Here is a 12765-nt window from a genome sequence, read left to right as displayed (position 1 = left end):
GGGTAGAATATATATCCGACGGGGGTAAAATTGAAAAAAGTTGAAAAAAAATTTTTTTTGGACTTAGTCGTTTTTCCGACGTTTATCAGACTTTCAGATAGAGGAAATGTCAGTGAGCATTCCGATTTCAGTTCCAGAGCGATTCGCCCAATGAGTCCTTGATATTTAGTCGTTTTTCAGCCAATTTTCTGTTTTTTTGAAAATTTCACTTTTTTTTGAAAATATCCACTAAATGAGGGAATAATATGTGTGAGGGTACCCCAGGAGAGTTCCAAATGTGTGTGGGTAGAATATATATCCCACGGGGGTAAAATTGAAAAAAGTTTAAAAAAATTTTTTTTTGGACTTAGTGATTTTTCTGGCGTTTATCAGACTTTCAGATAGGGGAAATGTCAGTGAGCGTTCCGATTTCAGTTCCAGAGTGATTCGCCCAATGACTCCTTGTTATTTAGTCGTTTTCAGCCAATTTTCTGGATTTTTGAAAATTTCACTTTTTTGTGAAAATATCCACTAAATGAGGGAATAATATGTGTTAGGGTACCCCAGGAGAGTTCCAAATGTGTGTGGGTAGAATATATATCCGATGGGGGTAAAATTGAAAAAAGTTGAAAAAAAATTTTTTTTGGACTTAGTCATTTTTCCAGCGTTTATCAAACTTTCACATAGGGGAAATGTCAGTGAGCGTTCCGATTTCAGTTCCAGAGTGATTCGCCCAATGAGTCCTTGTTATTTAGTTGTTTTCAGCCAATTTTCTGGATTTTTGAAAATTTAACTTTTTTGTGAAAATATCCACTAAATGAGGGAATAATATGTGTGAGGGTACCCCAGGAGAGTTCCAAATGTGTGTGGGAAGAAAATATATCCGACGGGGGTAAAATTGAAGAAAGTTGAAAAAAAATTTTTTTTGGACTTAGTCATTTTTCCGGCGTTTATCAGACTTTCAGATAGGGGAAATGTCAGTGAGCATTCCGATTTCAGTTCCAGAGCGATTCGCCCAATGAGTCCTTGTTATTTAGTCGTTTTCAGCCAATTTTCTGGATTTTTGAAAATTTCACTTTTTTGTGAAAATATCCACTAAATGAGGGAATAATATGTGTGAGGGTACCGAAGGAGAGTTCCAAATGTGTGTGGGTAGAATATATATCCGACGGGGCTAAAATTGAAAAAAGTTGAAAAAAATTTTTTTTTGGACTTAGTAATTTTTCCGGCGTTTATCAGACTTTCAGATAGGGGAAATGTCAGTGAGCGTTTCAATTTCAGTTCCAGAGTGATTCGCCCAATGAGTCCTTGTTATTTAGTTGTTTTCAGCCAATTTTCTGGATTTTTGAAAATTTCACTTTTTTGTGAAAATATCCACTAAATGAGGGAATAATATGTGTGAGAGTACCGAAGGAGAGTTCCAAATGTGTGTGGGTAGAATATATATCCCACGGGGGTAAAATTGAAAAAAGTTGAAAAAAATTTTTTTTTGGACTTAGTAATTTTTCCGGCGTTTATCAGACTTTCAGATAGGGGAAATGTCAGTGAGCGTTCCGATTTCAGTTCCAGAGCGATTCGCCCAATGAGTCCTTGATATTTAGTCGTTTTCAGCCAATTTTCTGGATTTTTGAAAATTTTACTTTTTTGTGAAAATATCCACTAAATGAGGGAATAATATGTGTGAGGGTACCCCAGGAGAGTTCCAAATGTGTGTGGGAAGAAAATATATCCGACGGGGGTAAAATTGAAGAAAGTTGAAAAAAAAATTTTTTTGGACTTAGTCATTTTTCCGGCGTTTATCAGACTTTCAGATAGGGGAAATGTCAGTGAGCATTCCGATTTCAGTTCCAGAGCGATTCGCCCAATGAGTCCTTGTTATTTAGTCGTTTTCAGCCAATTTTCTGGATTTTTGAAAATTTCACTTTTTTGTGAAAATATCCACTAAATGAGGGAATAATATGTGTGAGGGTACCGAAGGAGAGTTCCAAATGTGTGTGGGTGGAATATATATCCGACGGGGCTAAAATTGAAAAAAGTTGAAAAAAAATTTTTTTTGGACTTAGTCATTTTTCCGGCGTTTATCAGACTTTCAGATAGGGGAAATGTCAGTGAGCGTTCCAATTTCAGTTCCAGAGTGATTCGCCCAATGAGTCCTTGTTATTTAGTTGTTTTCAGCCAATTTTCTGGATTTTTGAAAATTTCACTTTTTTGTGAAAATATCCACTAAATGAGGGAATAATATGTGTGAGAGTACCGAAGGAGAGTTCCCAATGTGTGTGGGTAGAATATATATCCCACGGGGGTAAAATTGAAAAAAGTTGAAAAAAATTTTTTTTTGGACTTAGTAATTTTTCCGGCGTTTATCAGACTTTCAGATAGGGGAAATGTCAGTGAGCGTTCCGATTTCAGTTCCAGAGCGATTCGCCCAATGAGTCCTTGATATTTAGTCGTTTTTCAGCCAATTTTCTGGATTTTTGAAAATTTCACTTTTTTGTGAAAATATCCACTAAATGAGGGAATAATATGTGTGAGGGTACCCCAGGAGAGTTCCAAATGTGTGTGGGTAGAATATATATCCCACGGGGGTAAAATGGAAAAAAGTTGAAAAAAATTTTTTTTTGGACTTAGTCATTATTCTGGCGTTTATCAGACTTTCAGATATGGGAAATGTCAGTGAGCGTTCCAATTTCAGTTCCAGAGCGATTCGCCGAATGAGTCCTTGATATTTAGTCGTTTTCAGCCAATTTTCTGGATTTTTGAAAATTTCACTTTTTTGTGAAAATATCCACTAAATGAGGGAATAATATGTGTGAGGGTACCCCAGGAGAGTTCCAAATGTGTGTGGGTAGAATATATATCCGACGGGGGTAAAATTGAAAAAAGTTGAAAAAAAATTTTTTTTGGACTTAGTCGTTTTTCCGACGTTTATCAGACTTTCAGATAGAGGAAATGTCAGTGAGCATTCCGATTTCAGTTCCAGAGCGATTCGCCCAATGAGTCCTTGATATTTAGTCGTTTTTCAGCCAATTTTCTGTTTTTTTGAAAATTTCACTTTTTTTTGAAAATATCCACTAAATGAGGGAATAATATGTGTGAGGGTACCCCAGGAGAGTTCCAAATGTGTGTGGGTAGAATATATATCCCACGGGGGTAAAATTGAAAAAAGTTTTAAAAAATTTTTTTTTGGACTTAGTGATTTTTCTGGCGTTTATCAGACTTTCAGATAGGGGAAATGTCAGTGAGCGTTCCGATTTCAGTTCCAGAGTGATTCGCCCAATGACTCCTTGTTATTTAGTCGTTTTCAGCCAATTTTCTGGATTTTTGAAAATTTCACTTTTTTGTGAAAATATCCACTAAATGAGGGAATAATATGTGTGAGGGTACCCCAGGAGAGTTCCAAATGTGTGTGGGTAGAATATATATCACATTGGGGTAAAATTGAAAAAAGTTGAAAAAAATTTTTTTTGGACTTAGTCATTTTTCTGGCGTTTATCAGACTTTCAGATAGGGCAAATGTCAGTGAGCGTTCCAATTTCAGTTCCAGAGCGATTCGCCCAATGAGTCCTTGATATTTAGTCGTTTTCAGCCAATTTTCTGGATTTTTGAAAATTTCACTTTTTTGTGAAAATATCCACTAAATGAGGGAATAATATGTGTTAGGGTACCCCAGGAGAGTTCCAAATGTGTGTGGGTAGAATATATATCCGATGGGGGTAAAATTGAAAAAAGTTGAAAAAAAATTTTTTTTGGACTTAGTCATTTTTCCAGCGTTTATCAAACTTTCACATAGGGGAAATGTCAGTGAGCATTCCGATTTCAGTTCCAGAGTGATTCGCCCAATGAGTCCTTGTTATTTAGTTGTTTTCAGCCAATTTTCTGGATTTTTGAAAATTTCACTTTTTTGTGAAAATATCCACTACATGAGGGAATAATATGTGTGAGGGTACCCCAGGAGAGTTCCAAATGTGTGTGGGAAGAATATATATCCCACGGGGGTAAAATTGAAAAAAGTTGAAAAAAATTTTTTTTGGACTTAGTAATTTTTCCGGCGTTTATCAGACTTTCAGATAGGGGAAATGTCAGTGAGCGTTCCGATTTCAGTTCCAGAGCGATTCGCCCAATGAGTCCTTGATATTTAGTCGTTTTTCAGCCAATTTTCTGGATTTTTGAAAATTTCACTTTTTTGTGAAAATATCCACTAAATGAGGGAATAATATGTGTGAGGGTACCCCAGGAGAGTTCCAAATGTGTGTGGGAAGAAAATATATCCCACGGGGGCAAAATTGAAGAAAGTTGAAAAAAAATTTTTTTTGGACTTAGTCATTTTTCCGGCGTTTATCAGACTTTCACATAGGGGAAATGTCAGTAAGCGTTCTGATTTCAGTTCCAGAGCGATTCGCCCAATGAGTCCTTGTTATTTAGTTGTTTTCAGCCAATTATCTGGATTTTTGAAAATTTCACTTTTTTGTGAAAATATCCACTAAATGAGGGAATAATATGTGTGAGAGTACCGAAGGAGAGTTCCAAATGTGTGTGGGTAGAATATATATCCCACGGGGGTAAAATTGAAAAAAATTTTTTTTTGGACTTAGTCATTATTCTGGCGTTTATCAGACTTTCAGATAGGGGAAATGTCAGTGAGCGTTCCGATTTCAGTTCCAGAGCGATTCGCCCAATGAGTCCTTGTTATTTAGTTGTTTTCAGCCAATTTTCTGGATTTTTGAAAATTTCACTTTTTTGTGAAAATATCCACTAAATGAGGGAATAATATGTGTGAGAGTACCGAAGGAGAGTTCCAAATGTGTGTGGGTAGAATATATATCCCACGGGGGTAAAATTGAAAAAAGTTGAAAAAAATTTTTTTTTGGACTTAGTGATTTTTCTGGCGTTTATCAGACTTTCAGATAGGGGAAATGTCAGTGAGCGTTCCGATTTCAGTTCCAGAGTGATTCGCCCAATGACTCCTTGTTATTTAGTCGTTTTCAGCCAATTTTCTGGATTTTTGAAAATTTCACTTTTTTGTGAAAATATCCACTAAATGAGGGAATAATATGTGTGAGAGTACCGAAGGAGAGTTCCAAATGTGTGTGGGTAGAATATATATCCCACGGGGGTAAAATTGAAAAAAGTTGAAAAAAATTTTTTTTTGGACTTAGTAATTTTTCCGGCGTTTATCAGACTTTCAGATAGGGGAAATGTCAGTGAGCGTTCCGATTTCAGTTCCAGAGCGATTCGCCCAATGAGTCCTTGATATTTAGTCGTTTTCAGCCAATTTTCTGGATTTTTGAAAATTTAACTTTTTTGTGATAATATCCACTAAATGAGGGAATAATATGTGTGAGGGTACCCCAGGAGAGTTACAAATGTGTGTGGGAAGAAAATATATCCGACGGGGGTAAAATTGAAGAAAGTTGAAAAAAAATTTTTTTTGGACTTAGTCATTTTTCCGGCGTTTATCAGACTTTCAGATAGGGGAAATGTCAGTGAGCATTCCGATTTCAGTTCCAGAGCGATTCGCCCAATGAGTCCTTGTTATTTAGTCATTTTCAGCCAATTTTCTGGATTTTTGAAAATTTCACTTTTTTGTGAAAATATCCACTAAATGAGGGAATAATATGTGTGAGGGTACCGAAGGAGAGTTCCAAATGTGTGTGGGTGGAATATATATCCGACGGGGCTAAAATTGAAAAAAGTTGAAAAAAATTTTTTTTGGACTTAGTCATTTTTCCGGCGTTTATCAGACTTTCAGATAGGGGAAATGTCAGTGAGCGTTCCAATTTCAGTTCCAGAGTGATTCGCCCAATGAGTCCTTGATATTTAGTCGTTTTTCAGCCAATTTTCTGGATTTTTGAAAATTTCACTTTTTTGTGAAAATATCCACTAAATGAGGGAATAATATGTGTGAGAGTACCGAAGGAGAGTTCCAAATGTGTGTGGGTAGAATATATATCCCACGGGGGTAAAATGGAAAAAAGTTGAAAAAAATTTTTTTTTGGACTTAGTCATTATTCTGGCGTTTATCAGACTTTCAGATATGGGAAATGTCAGTGAGCGTTCCAATTTCAGTTCCAGAGCGATTCGCCGAATGAGTCCTTGATATTTAGTCGTTTTCAGCCAATTTTCTGGATTTTTGAAAATTTCACTTTTTTGTGAAAATATCCACTAAATGAGGGAATAATATGTGTGAGGGTACCCCAGGAGAGTTCCAAATGTGTGTGGGTAGAATATATATCCGACGGGGGTAAAATTGAAAAAAGTTGAAAAAAAATTTTTTTTGGACTTAGTCGTTTTTCCGACGTTTATCAGACTTTCAGATAGAGGAAATGTCAGTGAGCATTCCGATTTCAGTTCCAGAGCGATTCGCCCAATGAGTCCTTGATATTTAGTCGTTTTTCAGCCAATTTTCTGTTTTTTTGAAAATTTCACTTTTTTTTGAAAATATCCACTAAATGAGGGAATAATATGTGTGAGGGTACCCCAGGAGAGTTCCAAATGTGTGTGGGTAGAATATATATCCCACGGGGGTAAAATTGAAAAAAGTTGAAAAAAAATTTTTTTTGGACTTAGTCGTTTTTCCGACGTTTATCAGACTTTCAGATAGAGGAAATGTCAGTGAGCATTCCGATTTCAGTTCCAGAGCGATTCGCCCAATGAGTCCTTGTTATTTAGTCGTTTTCAGCCAATTTTCTGGATTTTTGAAAATTTCACTTTTTTGTGAAAATATCCACTAAATGAGGGAATAATATGTGTGAGGGTACCGAAGGAGAGTTCCAAATGTGTGTGGGTAGAATATATATCCCACGGGGGTAAAATTGAAAAAAGTTGAAAAAAAATTTTTTTTAGACTTAGTCATTTTTCCGGCGTTTATCAGACTTTCAGATAGGGGAAATGTCAGTGAGCGTTCCAATTTCAGTTCCAGAGTGATTCGCCCAATGAGTCCTTGTTATTTAGTTGTTTTCAGCCAATTTTCTGGATTTTTGAAAATTTCACTTTTTTGTGAAAATATCCACTAAATGAGGGAATAATATGTGTGAGGGTACCCCAGGAGAGTTCTAAATGTGTGTGGGTAGAATATATATCCCACGGGGGTAAAATTGAAAAAAGTTGAAAAAAATTTTTTTTTGGACTTAGTCATTTTTCTGGCGTTTATCAGACTTTCAGATAGGGGAAATGTCAGTGAGCGTTCCAATTTCAGTTCCAGAGCGATTCTCCCAATGAGTCCTTGATATTTAGTCGTTTTCAGCCAATTTTCTGGATTTTTGAAAATTTAACTTTTTTGTGAAAATATCCACTAAATGAGGGAATAATATGTGTGAGGGTACCCCAGGAGAGTTCCAAATGTGTGTGGGAAGAAAATATATCCGACGGGGGTAAAATTGAAGAAAGTTGAAAAAAAATTTTTTTTGGACTTAGTCATTTTTCCGGCGTTTATCAGACTTTCAGATAGGGGAAATGTCAGTGAGCATTCCGATTTCAGTTCCAGAGCGATTCGCCCAATGAGTCCTTGTTATTTAGTCGTTTTCAGCCAATTTTCTGGATTTTTGAAAATTTCACTTTTTTGTGAAAATATCCACTAAATGAGGGAATAATATGTGTGAGGGTACCGAAGGAGAGTTCCAAATGTGTGTGGGTAGAATATATATCCGACGGGGCTAAAATTGAAAAAAGTTGAAAAAAATTTTTTTTTGGACTTAGTAATTTTTCCGGCGTTTATCAGACTTTCAGATAGGGGAAATGTCAGTGAGCGTTTCAATTTCAGTTCCAGAGTGATTCGCCCAATGAGTCCTTGTTATTTAGTTGTTTTCAGCCAATTTTCTGGATTTTTGAAAATTTCACTTTTTTGTGAAAATATCCACTAAATGAGGGAATAATATGTGTGAGAGTACCGAAGGAGAGTTCCAAATGTGTGTGGGTAGAATATATATCCCACGGGGGTAAAATTGAAAAAAGTTGAAAAAAATTTTTTTTTGGACTTAGTAATTTTTCCGGCGTTTATCAGACTTTCAGATAGGGGAAATGTCAGTGAGCGTTCCGATTTCAGTTCCAGAGCGATTCGCCCAATGAGTCCTTGATATTTAGTCGTTTTTCAGCCAATTTTCTGGATTTTTGAAAATTTCACTTTTTTGTGAAAATATCCACTAAATGAGGGAATAATATGTGTGAGGGTACCCCAGGAGAGTTCCAAATGTGTGTGGGTAGAATATATATCCCACGGGGGTAAAATGGAAAAAAGTTGAAAAAAATTTTTTTTTGGACTTAGTCATTATTCTGGCGTTTATCAGACTTTCAGATATGGGAAATGTCAGTGAGCGTTCCAATTTCAGTTCCAGAGCGATTCGCCGAATGAGTCCTTGATATTTAGTCGTTTTCAGCCAATTTTCTGGATTTTTGAAAATTTCACTTTTTTGTGAAAATATCCACTAAATGAGGGAATAATATGTGTGAGGGTACCCCAGGAGAGTTCCAAATGTGTGTGGGTAGAATATATATCCGACGGGGGTAAAATTGAAAAAAGTTGAAAAAAAATTTTTTTTGGACTTAGTCGTTTTTCCGACGTTTATCAGACTTTCAGATAGAGGAAATGTCAGTGAGCATTCCGATTTCAGTTCCAGAGCGATTCGCCCAATGAGTCCTTGATATTTAGTCGTTTTTCAGCCAATTTTCTGTTTTTTTGAAAATTTCACTTTTTTTTGAAAATATCCACTAAATGAGGGAATAATATGTGTGAGGGTACCCCAGGAGAGTTCCAAATGTGTGTGGGTAGAATATATATCACATTGGGGTAAAATTGAAAAAAGTTGAAAAAAATTTTTTTTGGACTTAGTCATTTTTCTGGCGTTTATCAGACTTTCAGATAGGGCAAATGTCAGTGAGCGTTCCAATTTCAGTTCCAGAGCGATTCGCCCAATGAGTCCTTGATATTTAGTCGTTTTCAGCCAATTTTCTGGATTTTTGAAAATTTCACTTTTTTGTGAAAATATCCACTAAATGAGGGAATAATATGTGTTAGGGTACCCCAGGAGAGTTCCAAATGTGTGTGGGTAGAATATATATCCGATGGGGGTAAAATTGAAAAAAGTTGAAAAAAAATTTTTTTTGGACTTAGTCATTTTTCCAGCGTTTATCAAACTTTCACATAGGGGAAATGTCAGTGAGCGTTCCGATTTCAGTTCCAGAGTGATTCGCCCAATGAGTCCTTGTTATTTAGTTGTTTTCAGCCAATTTTCTGGATTTTTGAAAATTTCACTTTTTTGTGAAAATATCCACTACATGAGGGAATAATATGTGTGAGGGTACCCCAGGAGAGTTCCAAATGTGTGTGGGAAGAATATATATCCCACGGGGGTAAAATTGAAAAAAGTTGAAAAAAATTTTTTTTGGACTTAGTAATTTTTCCGGCGTTTATCAGACTTTCAGATAGGGGAAATGTCAGTGAGCGTTCCGATTTCAGTTCCAGAGCGATTCGCCCAATGAGTCCTTGATATTTAGTCGTTTTTCAGCCAATTTTCTGGATTTTTGAAAATTTCACTTTTTTGTGAAAATATCCACTAAATGAGGGAATAATATGTGTGAGGGTACCCCAGGAGAGTTCCAAATGTGTGTGGGAAGAAAATATATCCCACGGGGGCAAAATTGAAGAAAGTTGAAAAAAAATTTTTTTTGGACTTAGTCATTTTTCCGGCGTTTATCAGACTTTCACATAGGGGAAATGTCAGTAAGCGTTCTGATTTCAGTTCCAGAGCGATTCGCCCAATGAGTCCTTGTTATTTAGTTGTTTTCAGCCAATTATCTGGATTTTTGAAAATTTCACTTTTTTGTGAAAATATCCACTAAATGAGGGAATAATATGTGTGAGAGTACCGAAGGAGAGTTCCAAATGTGTGTGGGTAGAATATATATCCCACGGGGGTAAAATTGAAAAAAATTTTTTTTTGGACTTAGTCATTATTCTGGCGTTTATCAGACTTTCAGATAGGGGAAATGTCAGTGAGCGTTCCGATTTCAGTTCCAGAGCGATTCGCCCAATGAGTCCTTGTTATTTAGTTGTTTTCAGCCAATTTTCTGGATTTTTGAAAATTTCACTTTTTTGTGAAAATATCCACTAAATGAGGGAATAATATGTGTGAGAGTACCGAAGGAGAGTTCCAAATGTGTGTGGGTAGAATATATATCCCACGGGGGTAAAATTGAAAAAAGTTGAAAAAAATTTTTTTTTGGACTTAGTGATTTTTCTGGCGTTTATCAGACTTTCAGATAGGGGAAATGTCAGTGAGCGTTCCGATTTCAGTTCCAGAGTGATTCGCCCAATGACTCCTTGTTATTTAGTCGTTTTCAGCCAATTTTCTGGATTTTTGAAAATTTCACTTTTTTGTGAAAATATCCACTAAATGAGGGAATAATATGTGTGAGAGTACCGAAGGAGAGTTCCAAATGTGTGTGGGTAGAATATATATCCCACGGGGGTAAAATTGAAAAAAGTTGAAAAAAATTTTTTTTTGGACTTAGTAATTTTTCCGGCGTTTATCAGACTTTCAGATAGGGGAAATGTCAGTGAGCGTTCCGATTTCAGTTCCAGAGCGATTCGCCCAATGAGTCCTTGATATTTAGTCGTTTTCAGCCAATTTTCTGGATTTTTGAAAATTTAACTTTTTTGTGATAATATCCACTAAATGAGGGAATAATATGTGTGAGGGTACCCCAGGAGAGTTACAAATGTGTGTGGGAAGAAAATATATCCGACGGGGGTAAAATTGAAGAAAGTTGAAAAAAAATTTTTTTTGGACTTAGTCATTTTTCCGGCGTTTATCAGACTTTCAGATAGGGGAAATGTCAGTGAGCATTCCGATTTCAGTTCCAGAGCGATTCGCCCAATGAGTCCTTGTTATTTAGTCATTTTCAGCCAATTTTCTGGATTTTTGAAAATTTCACTTTTTTGTGAAAATATCCACTAAATGAGGGAATAATATGTGTGAGGGTACCGAAGGAGAGTTCCAAATGTGTGTGGGTGGAATATATATCCGACGGGGCTAAAATTGAAAAAAGTTGAAAAAAATTTTTTTTGGACTTAGTCATTTTTCCGGCGTTTATCAGACTTTCAGATAGGGGAAATGTCAGTGAGCGTTCCAATTTCAGTTCCAGAGTGATTCGCCCAATGAGTCCTTGATATTTAGTCGTTTTTCAGCCAATTTTCTGGATTTTTGAAAATTTCACTTTTTTGTGAAAATATCCACTAAATGAGGGAATAATATGTGTGAGAGTACCGAAGGAGAGTTCCAAATGTGTGTGGGTAGAATATATATCCCACGGGGGTAAAATGGAAAAAAGTTGAAAAAAATTTTTTTTTGGACTTAGTCATTATTCTGGCGTTTATCAGACTTTCAGATATGGGAAATGTCAGTGAGCGTTCCAATTTCAGTTCCAGAGCGATTCGCCGAATGAGTCCTTGATATTTAGTCGTTTTCAGCCAATTTTCTGGATTTTTGAAAATTTCACTTTTTTGTGAAAATATCCACTAAATGAGGGAATAATATGTGTGAGGGTACCCCAGGAGAGTTCCAAATGTGTGTGGGTAGAATATATATCCGACGGGGGTAAAATTGAAAAAAGTTGAAAAAAAATTTTTTTTGGACTTAGTCGTTTTTCCGACGTTTATCAGACTTTCAGATAGAGGAAATGTCAGTGAGCATTCCGATTTCAGTTCCAGAGCGATTCGCCCAATGAGTCCTTGATATTTAGTCGTTTTTCAGCCAATTTTCTGTTTTTTTGAAAATTTCACTTTTTTTTGAAAATATCCACTAAATGAGGGAATAATATGTGTGAGGGTACCCCAGGAGAGTTCCAAATGTGTGTGGGTAGAATATATATCCCACGGGGGTAAAATTGAAAAAAGTTGAAAAAAAATTTTTTTTGGACTTAGTCGTTTTTCCGACGTTTATCAGACTTTCAGATAGAGGAAATGTCAGTGAGCATTCCGATTTCAGTTCCAGAGCGATTCGCCCAATGAGTCCTTGTTATTTAGTCGTTTTCAGCCAATTTTCTGGATTTTTGAAAATTTCACTTTTTTGTGAAAATATCCACTAAATGAGGGAATAATATGTGTGAGGGTACCGAAGGAGAGTTCCAAATGTGTGTGGGTAGAATATATATCCCACGGGGGTAAAATTGAAAAAAGTTGAAAAAAAATTTTTTTTAGACTTAGTCATTTTTCCGGCGTTTATCAGACTTTCAGATAGGGGAAATGTCAGTGAGCGTTCCAATTTCAGTTCCAGAGTGATTCGCCCAATGAGTCCTTGTTATTTAGTTGTTTTCAGCCAATTTTCTGGATTTTTGAAAATTTCACTTTTTTGTGAAAATATCCACTAAATGAGGGAATAATATGTGTGAGAGTACCGAAGGAGAGTTCCAAATGTGTGTGGGGAGAATATATATCCCACGGGGGTAAAATTGAAAAAAGTTGAAAAAAAATTTTTTTTGGACTTAGTAATTTTTCCGGCGTTTATCAGACTTTCAGATAGGGGAAATGTCAGTGAGCGTTCCGATTTCAGTTCCAGAGTGATTCGCCCAATGAGTCCGTGTTATTTAGTTGTTTTCAGCCAATTTTCTGGATTTTTGAAAATTTCACTTTTTTGTGAAAATATCCACTAAATGAGGGAATAATATGTGTGAGGGTACCCCAGGAGAGTTCTAAATGTGTGTGGGTAGAATATATATCCCACGGGGGTAAAATTGAAAAAAGTTGAAAAAAATTTTTTTTTGGACTTAGTCATTTTTCTGGCGTTTATCAGA

The sequence above is a fragment of the Phyllobates terribilis genome, unplaced genomic scaffold, assembly GCF_046119375.1.
Source record: "Phyllobates terribilis strain yellow unplaced genomic scaffold, ASM4611937v1 Scaffold_2__4_contigs__length_985480577, whole genome shotgun sequence".
Lineage (NCBI taxonomy): Eukaryota > Metazoa > Chordata > Amphibia > Anura > Dendrobatidae > Phyllobates > Phyllobates terribilis.
This window is presented reverse-complemented; position numbering follows the sequence as displayed.